This window comes from Arachis ipaensis, chromosome B05 (assembly GCF_000816755.2).
Source record: "Arachis ipaensis cultivar K30076 chromosome B05, Araip1.1, whole genome shotgun sequence".
In the NCBI taxonomy this organism is placed as follows: domain Eukaryota; kingdom Viridiplantae; phylum Streptophyta; class Magnoliopsida; order Fabales; family Fabaceae; genus Arachis; species Arachis ipaensis.
Window position 1 is genome coordinate 113,361,277 of NC_029789.2, and position 9,472 is coordinate 113,370,748.

Consider the following 9,472-nt stretch of genomic DNA (forward strand, 5'->3'; position numbering starts at 1 on the left):
TCGGACTTGCCACGATCTACTTTTATAACCTCTTTACACCGACTTGTACCTCGTCATTTTATCCTGACGACCATCTAGGTCGGTTCATGAGATTTTCACGCTTTGTCGAGCTTAAGTCGGCGCGTTTCGTACAAAGAAAGAAAAACGAGAGGGAATTTATAAGAGATATTGTAAAAATATCTTTATTTATTTGCAAAGGTTTTTTACTGCTACTAAGGGTTTTTGACTATTTATGGCCCCTTAGTCTCTACTATGATGCCTCGTTAAAAACCCCCTTCAGGAAAAACCCTTTTCTTTTGGGAAAAAACCATGAAGCTGGGAAAAGATTACATCAGGGAGTAGAGTTCACTTTTAACTGTAGTACCTTTTCATATTACAAGCATGCCACGACCTAGGTAACTCGGTGCCGTTTAAATCGGTCACCTTGTAATAACCTTTTCCTAGGACCTCACTAATCTTGTATGGTCCCTTCCAATTAGCAGCGAGCCTCCCTTCCCCAAATTTGTTGACTCCAATTTCGTTTCTGATTAAGACCAAGTCGTCTGGGGTGAAACTCCTTCGAATGACTTTTTTGTTGTATCTGGTAGTCATTCTTTACTTCAATGTCGCTTCTCTTATCTGGGCTTGCTCTCGGACTTCGGGGAGCAATTCAAGTTCCTATTTGTGCCCCTGTATGTTTCTGACCTCATCATGGAAGATAACCCTTGGACTTTGCTAGTCGATTTCTACTGGTATCATGGCTTCCACGCCGTAGACAAGTCGGAAGGGTGTTTCCCCTGTGGCAGATTATGGCGTCGTCCGGTAAGCCCATAACACTTGGGGGAGCTCCTCAGCCCAAGCTCCTTTTGCGTCTTGTAGCCTTTTCTTTAACCCTGCCAGTATGACCTTGTTAGCTGTCTCGACTTGTCCATTTGCTTGTGAATGTTCCACCGAGGTGAACTGGTGTTTGATCTTCATACTGGCTACCAGGCTTCTGAAGGTAGAGTCGGTGAACTGGGTTCCATTATCTGTGGTGATGGAATGAGGTATCCCATATCTCGTGATAATATTTTTGTAGAGGAATCTCTGACTTTTCTGGGCCGTGATGGTGGCTAATGGTTTTGCTTCTATCCACTTTGTGAAGTAGTCTATTCCCACAATTAAGTATTTGACTTGTCCTGGGACTTGGGGAAAAGGTCCTAACAGATCTATCCCCCATTTTGCGAAGGGCCATGAAGAAGTTATACTGATGAGCTCCTCGGGGGAAACCACGTGGAAATTTGCGTGCATCTGGCATGGCTGGCACTTCTTCACAAATCCTGTGGCATCCTTCTGCAAGGTCGGCCAGTAGAACCCAGCTCGGATTACTTTTCTGGCTAGTGACCTGGCTCCGAGGTGATTTCCACAGATCCCATTATGAACCTCCTCTAGCACTTCAGTGGTCCTTGAGGTCGGTATGCACTTCAGCAATGGTGTTGATATTCCTCTTTTATAGAGGATATTTTTCACCAGAGTGTAGTATTGTGCTTCCCTCTGGATTTTATTAGCCTCTTTTTCCTCTTTGGGGAGGATGTCGAATTTTAAGTATTCAACTAGGGGGTTCATCCACCCAAGGTTTAACCCGGTGATTTCAAGGACATCTTGTTTGGTCTCTGTTTTTACTACAGAGGGTTCTTGGAAAGTTTCCTGGATCAAGCTTCTATTATTCTCCCCTGGTTTGGTACTTGCTAACTTGGAGAGGGCATCTGCTCTGCTATTAAGATCCCGAGTTATATGTCTGATCTCGGTTTCTGCAAAGCGCCCGAGGTGCTCCAAAGTTTTTTCCAAGTATCTCTTCATATTTGGGTCTTTGGCCTGATACTCTCCATTATTTGGGAGGTCACTACTTGAGAGTCGCTGAATATCATCACTTTTGTTGCACCGACCTCTTCTGCCAACTTTAAACCTGCGATCAGGGCTTCATATTCTGCCTAATTATTAGAAGCTGGGAATTCAAATTTGAGGGAAACCTCTATTTGTGTTCCCCCTTCATTAACCAGTATTATGCTGCACCGTTTCCTGTCTTGTTTGAGGATCCATTTACGTATAGTTTCCACGTAGTTGGCCTTTCCTCTTGGTCTCCCGCATATTCTGCTATGAAGTCGGTGAGGCATTGGGCTTTAATTGCCGTCCGAGTTTCGTACTTCAAGTCGAACTCTGAGAGCTCTATTGCCCACTGAACCATTCTCCCTGCAACATCCGTCTTTTGGAGGATTTGCTTCATAGGTTGGTTCGTTCGGACCCTTATTGTGTAAGCTTGGAAGTAAGGCCGTAACCTTTGCGAGGTTATTACTAAGGAGTAGGCGAACTTCTCTAGTTTGTGGTACCTTAGTTCAGGGCCTTGTAGAACTTTGCTGGTGAAGTACACGGGATGCTGCCCGACCTCATCTTCTTGTATCAGGGCTGATGCTACAGCTTTGTCTGCTACAGACAAATATAAGACGAGCTCTTCCCCAACTAGAGGTCGGGTCAGGATTGGAGGTTGGCTCAAGAACCTTTTGAACTCCTGGAATGCTTCTTCGCACTCTGGAGTCCATTCGAACTGGCATCCCTTTCTTAGTAGAGAGAACAGTGGAAGGGATCTTAATGCTGATCCTGCCAAGAACCTGGAGAGGGCTGTAAGTCGACCATTCAATTGTTGAACCTCTCTTAAGCAAGTCGGGCTTTTCATCTCTAGGATGGCTTTGCACTTGTCGGGATTTGCTTCAATTCCCTTTTGCGTCAGCATGAACCCCAGGAATTTTCCAGCCTCCACCGCGAAGGTACACTTTGTGAGATTTAGCCTCATCCCATGTAACCTTATGGTGTTGAAGACTTGCAAGAGGTCTGTCAAGAGGTCGGTTTCTTCCTTGGTTTTCACCAACATGTCGTCTACGTAGACTTCCATTAAGTTCCCGTGGTGGGGAGCAAACACCTTATTCATCAACCTTTGGTATGTGGCCCCAGCATTTTTTAGCCCAAAGGGTATGACCACATAGCAGTAGTTTGCTCTAGGCGTGATGAATGATGTTTTTTCTTGATCCGACTTGTACATCGGGATCTGGTTGTATCCCGAGTAGGCATCTATAAACGACAAGTATTGATACCCCAAGCTAGAGTTTACTAGAGTATCAATGCTTGGAAGAGGATATGGGTCTTTGGGACATGCCTTATTCAGGTCGGTATAGTCGGCGCACATCCTCCACTTGCCGTTTTGCTTCTTGACTAGTACTATGTTTGCTAGCCACGTTGGATATTTGACCTCCTTGATGAAGCCGGCCTCCAGGAGTGCTTGTACTTGTTCTTCCACCGCTTGAGCCCTTTCTGGACCGAGTTTACGCCTTTGCTGCTGCACAGGTCGTGACCCCGGATATACTGAGAGCCTGTGGGACATGAGCTCGGGGTCTATCCCTGGCATGTCGGAAGCTTTCCAGGCAAAGAGGTCAGAATTGTCTCTTAAGAGCTTTGTCAACCTTTGTTTTAGGTTTTCCTCTAGGTTGGCACCTATGTTGGTATTTTTTCCTTCCTCTTCACCGACCTGTACTTCTTCAGTTTTTTTCCCTGGTTGTGGCCGCAGCTCTTCGTTGGCTCTCGTGCCACCGAGCTCTATGGTGTGGACTTCCTTGCTTTTTCCTCTCAGGTTCAGGCTTTCATTGTAGTATTTTCTTGCCAATTTCTGATCTCTCCGTACCGTTGCTATCCCCGCATATGTTGGGAATTTTATGCAAAGGTGAGGGGTAGACACCACTGCTCCGAGTTGATTTAGGGTAGTTCTACCAATCAAGGCATTATATGCTGACCCAACGTCGATGACTATAAAGTCTATGCTCAGAGTTTTGGATTTTTCCCCTTTCCCAAAAGTCGTATGGAGGGACAGGAATCCTAGTGGTTTTATTGGCGTATCGCCCAAACCGTACAGGGTATCAGGGTAAGCTCTTAACTCTTTTTCATCCAACCCTAGTTTGTCGAACGCAGGCTTGAAAAGGATGTCTGCTAAACTCCCTTGGTCTACTAGAGTTCTGTGGAGATGGGCATTTTCCAGGATCATGGTTATCACCACTGGATCATCATGTCCAGGAATTACTCCTTGCCCATCCTTCTTTGTAAATGAGATAGTTGGGAGGTCGGGTGCTTCGCTCCCGACCTGGTAAACTCGCTTGAGGTGTCTCTTACGAGATGACTTGGTGAGTCCCCCTCCCGCAAATCCTCCCGAGATCATATGTGTGTGTCTCTCGGGGTCTGTGGTGGTGGGTCTCTTCTGTCCCCGTCATCTCGTTTTCTTTTTCCATGATTATCCGACCTTTCCACGAGATATCTGTCAAGTTGGCCTTCTCTGGCCAACTTTTCTATCACGTTTTTGAGGTCGTAGTAATCATTTGTTGAGTGACCATATATCTTGTGGTATTCGCAGTAATCTCCTAGGGGGCGGCAGTCTTTCAGTATTGCAGATTTCTCTGTATACATCCACTACGGAAACTTTTAGAGGAGTATAAGAGTGATATCTCCTTGGCTTATCAGAACCGACCTCCTCTTTTCTCTTGGGGTCCCTTTCTTTCTCTTTTGCCGAGTGAGGGTGCCCAGGTCTCCAATTCGGTTCTCGTAATCTGGCATTCTCCTCCATGTTGATGTACTTTTCCGCTCTCTCTTGTACATTGCTCAAGGAGGTGAGGTGCCTTTTTGATATGGACTGGAAGAAGGGACATTCTCTAAGTCCATTTACTAGGCCCATGATGACTGCCTTAGTGGGCATGTCTTGAATCTCCAAGCACGCTTTGTTGAACCTTTCCATATAGTCCCGTAAAGGTTCTCCGACCTCCTGCTTTACTCCCAGGAGGCTTGGTGCGTGCTTTACTTTATCCTTCTGGATAGAGAACCTCATTAAGAACTTTCTCGAGAGGTCCTCAAAGCTGGTGACTGACCTTGGAGGGAGGCTATCGAACCACTTCATTGCCGCTTTTGACAGGGTGGTCGGGAAAGCTTTGCAGCGAGTCGCATTAGAAGCGTCAGCCAGATACATCCGACTTTTGAAATTGCTTAAATGATGCTTCGAGTCTGTGGTTCTGTCATAGAGGTTCATATCAGGGCTTTTGAAGTTTCTTGAAATTTTTGCCCTCATTATGTCCTCACTGAATGGATCCTCTCCTCCCAGGGGCGACTCTTCTCGGTCGCCACGGGAGTTCCGACTTCTAAGGGAGGATTCTAGCTTCAAGAGTTTTTCTTCTAACTCTTTTCGGCGCTCTATCTCTTCCCTTAGATTTCGCTCTGCCTCTCATTGTCGCTCTAATTCTTGTTCCAGCTGTTCCAAACGACCTTGGTGACCATGGACCAACCCCATTAGCTCGGCTGCATGGGGTGGCCCTTCCTTTCCTGATTCGCGTCCGTCCGAGGAGTTCACCTTCGGATTTTTAAGTCCCGAGGTGCCTTCTCTGTGCTGGTTATTGGCTCCCTAGTGGAGGGTTAGGTCTGCGTCATTATTTCCGGTGTCCAGATTTTCTTGTTCTGAATCGGATGCCGTGTGACCATCTTCTGGTGAATTGTCCGCCATTACTGGTTGATCTCTCGGGTCCCCAGCAACGGCGCCAATGTTACGATGGGTAACCGGAGATTAGTGGGCTGGATTAGATGGTTGGCCCAATCGTCAAAGGATGGTAGTCTCCGAGCAGATTTGCACGCTAGAGGCTCCTTCCGATTTGTGTATGTGAGTGAATGGGGGTGGTACCTGCAAAGCCACTCCGATGCCTAAGTCAGCAAGGGTGTAAGCAGGTCTAGAGAGTATTGGGACTTAGAGATACCTGAGTGATGTCAGTGTATTTATAGTGGGGAGCCAATAACCACCGTTGGGGTAGTTCTACCTTCTAAGGTGAATAACCGTCCCTTTATCTTAGGGAGGTTGAGATATGGCTCCTGAAAGTGGGTTGAGAGATCTTAGGGGCAGTTATTTTAGTATTATCTGCCAGCTAATCCTTGTTCCCAACTTCCTTAGAGCAAGTCATGGTAGGCACCAACTTCTAGGGGGGAAGTCAGTGTAAAATGAGGGCCAACTATTGGGATTGGGCCTTTCTTTTAGACCTGGGCTTTACCATTGGACCAGGGTATGAACAATAACATTTTTTAAATGTTAGTAAAAGTCAAGTATGTCGTAGTGAAACTTAGTACTCACATAACCTTCTTATCAAATTTTTATGAGACTAGACATTCATGTTCAAGTACCAACACCACCAATCAATTTCTTTCAATCTCTTCTTCAGTTTTATATCATTTTTCATAAGGTTTATGAAGCAAAATCTTCTCTTTTCTCTTCCTAAAAATTTGGCCATCATGATTTAAGCAATAAAAATTATTTTTGATGACGTCTTGTTCTTGAATCATGTTCTAGAACCCTTAAGGAATTCACACATTAAAATTTTAAGCTTCAAAAGGTGAAAAATCTTTCTCTTTTTCTTCAAAGCTCAATTTTGGTCGTAAGGCCTAAAGTGGTAACAAAACTTGTTTTAATTTTAATTAAGAGGTTTTTGTGATCATGAAGACTAAAAGAAGTGGTTTGAAAGAGCTAACAAGAAAGGTATGGATTATCATAGTTCAGAAAGTCTCTTGAAAGTTCATAGACACATGTTGGATGTTTGACGATATTTGATAGTTTTAAGTGGTTATATTGATCATTGAATGATGACTACGTTATTGATATGATTTATGATTGCTTGGTATGAATTTTGTATGGTTAAATATCCTGATGATGATGGCCGAATGTATGAGAAGTATTTGGGGCTAATTTTGTAGAAGTTGAAAATCATGTTAAAAACTCATAGAGTAATGATTACTAAAGTTAATTATATAAAAAAATCATAAAAAAAAACCTTAAAGAGACTTGAAAGTATCATAAAATCATAAGTAATGAATATCGAATATTAACAACTCATATAGTAATGATTAATAAGGTTGATTAAGTAAAAAATTTATAGATCAGAAGAAAAGTGATTAAAAGAGCTTAAAAGAAGCATAAACACAAGTTTTAGTCTATGAAAAATACATGATGCACCAAATATGATTAAGATGTAAGAGTAAAAAGTGGGCCAAAAGAGTAAATAACAAAATATTAAACTTAAAAATATGAACATAGAAGATTTAAGAGTATATACCCATTTTGGTCCTCAAAGAATTTTAAACTGGACACTTTAGTCCCCAACTAAAATTAATTAGTCGATTGGTCCCTAACAATTAACTCCGTCAGTCATTTAGGTCCTTAGCTCCGTCAACTCTAACGGAAGACAAAATGGTCCCTGAAAACTCTAACATGGGACAAAATGATCCCTGACAACTCTAACAAGGGACAAAATAATCCCTAACCCCTTTATTCGAAAACGACACTGTTCTTTCCCAATTTTCATCATATCTCGCATAATCCTAACATTCATACTCTCCTTCTTCACCTTCACAGTCTTCTTTTCCATCTTTTCCTTCCTCCTCTTTAACTCAAAGATTAAGCCATGGTGTAATTGTCACACGTGTCGCACCTACCTCAATATGTCATGGACCACACACTTTCTAAATCTTTGTGACTGGTACATCCACCTCCTCTGTACTTCATCCACCAAAAGCATCCACTTCCATGTCTTTGATAACATCACCTCCAACACCGACAACGTCCACAACATCTTCAAGACCAAGTTCCACAACTATTCCAAGGGCACACCTTTCTCCACTCTCCGGCAAGCGATTTAAGGATACAAATATAATTATATAAAAGAGTTGGGCCAATAGTGTAATAAAATTTCGAGCATAAGTAACAATTTTAGTAAACTTTAAGGATAAAACTGAAAATATAATAATATAATAAGATAAGGATCAAAGACTAGGGGCAAAATAGTAATTTAGGCTAAAAAAGTGAAATAGTCATTAAGAAAAAAGATTGAGAATAAGACAGTAATTTGAAAGATATAAGGGCCTAATTGGTCATTTAGAAAAAAGATAAGATTAAAATAAGTAATTATGTAACTTAAGGATAAAATAGTCATTTTTTATAAAAAAAAAAAAAGATTAAAATGAATAATTATGAAAAATAGTAAAAGTAAAAATACTAAAGAAAAAATAGTCATTTTAGAAAAAAGTATGAGGTTAATAAGGTAAAATTTAAGAGTAAAGGATACAATGATTATATTGTAAAATATTAAAGGTAAAAATATAATTATGAAGAAAGAAGATATAAGAATTTCTTAAAAAATATTAAAGAACAAAATAATAATTAAGAAAAAAGATTAAAGGCAAAGATATAATTTCAAGAGATTAAGGACATAGATGTCATTATGTAAAAAAAAGATGCTAAAAGAGAAAATTAAAAGATAAAAAGGCATAACAGTAATTATATAAAAACTAAGGGTAAAGGAGTGATATTGAGAGTTTAATAACATAAAACACTAAATAAGAGATTAAAATTAAAAAGGTAAAGTAAAAGACTAAAAGGCATAATTGCCATTTTAAAAAAAGATGGAGGTCAAAATAAAAATTTTAAGATAAAAGAGGATAGGATGGAAACTTTACTAGGAGGTCAAGGGCAAAAGGACCCCTGACCGAAAAAAAAAACTAATAATTGTGAAATGTTTAAAAGCCTTAAGAACACAAGGAGTCATTAACTCATTAACTAGATATTCGTGTAACAAGGTCAAGGGTTTCATTCCGCTTACCTAGTGCATAGACTGTATACACTATTTTTCATTGTACGTATATTATGGTGTCAAGCTCTGTGACGATTGCCTGTTATCACGGACTGGTGGTATTTTAACCACACGACACATATGCACAAAGTGACGTAATTAGGAAGCTATATCTGGGACTAGTTCCCAGAAAATGTCGGGATGTAGGTTGTAAACTAACACGTGAACTCATGGCCTGCTTAAGACAGACATGCATCATATTGTTTACCTTATTTTTTCAGTGTTTGTACTCTGTGCATATTTTTTGTAATTATGTTTTATGCTTTATCTCTGTTTCTTGTAATCTATGCTTGTTTATTATTCTGCTACTTGGTTACTGTGATAGATTATGGCCTAGATAATGAGAGGCTAGGACTAGGATAGATAAGTAAAACTAAATCTTAAACCTAGGGTAACTCAACAAAATTCATGACAATCTTAAATGCTAGTGCTATGTCTTAGGACCGATATACGATTCGTCCCCTCATTAATACCCTGCTAGGAATCATAGGTTCTCAACCCCTTTCCTTTATTGTTCCTACAGGTTGAACTGACAGTAATGTACACTAATGCTGAGGCTACTATTAACTATGACCTAAACTATCAAGTATGTTAAAATTTCGAAGGACACCCCATTACTAGGTACAACTATGAAGAATAGAGTATTTTTTCCTCTATTTGTTACCATTTTCTCAAGGGATAGCATTCTACTATTTTCTGTTAGTACTAGGTTTTAGACTAGGGTTTTCTAAATGGGCTTGAACCCGGGATATGTTATGTTGGTAAGT